This window comes from Amaranthus tricolor, chromosome 10 (assembly GCF_026212465.1).
Source record: "Amaranthus tricolor cultivar Red isolate AtriRed21 chromosome 10, ASM2621246v1, whole genome shotgun sequence".
NCBI classification, from domain to species: Eukaryota; Viridiplantae; Streptophyta; class Magnoliopsida; order Caryophyllales; family Amaranthaceae; genus Amaranthus; species Amaranthus tricolor.
This window is the reverse complement of record NC_080056.1, coordinates 14,337,986-14,338,740: the sequence shown is the minus strand read 5'-3', so window position 1 is coordinate 14,338,740 and position 755 is coordinate 14,337,986.

Below are 755 nucleotides of genomic sequence, written 5' to 3'. Positions count from 1 at the left end.
AAGGGGTTGGATGTACATATAAAACTTTAAGGAAAATATTCGGGTTTTCGGGTGCGAATGAATGTCGTGAATGATTTCTATCTTGATTATGAAGCACTCCAACTTCTCAGATTATCAAGCACTGCTTACATTTATTGACTTAAGCATATGATCTTCCACTCAAAAAAAAACATATCATCTTCTTCCATTAAGAAACAACAACAATACAACAATGGTTTAGAAATTCTTAATTAGTAATGCTTAATTTCATTATTCTTAATAAACTCCAAATTATCTTCTGGATATGGCTCGAAGCACATAAATCTAAAATCAAGAAATATTCAATAATTCAACTATTCAAGATAAACAAATACATCAACAAACACATTAACAATAACAAAGATTCAATCACTCAAAAAACATTAAAAAAAATCAAGAAACAACATTCTAATAAAATTCAAGAATCAAAATTAAGAATAAAGATTAGAACAACAAGATTAAGAATTTAAGATTAAGATTGAGATTAGGATTAAGAGTGAAAATACCTAAAAAATCAAAAATTTGAGGCGTGAGGCATAGAGGACAGTCGACCCTCGACAGCAGCGTGGCAGGCAGTGAGGCGTGAGCAGGAGCGAGCATGAGCTGCGCCAGACAGCAGCGTCTGGGCCACCGATGACAGGCAGTGACGATGAGGGTGGCAGGCGGCAGGCGGCAATGGCTGAATGACGGCTGTAGAGTAGAATTATGTTAGGTTATTTTTTTTCAGAGTAGAGAGA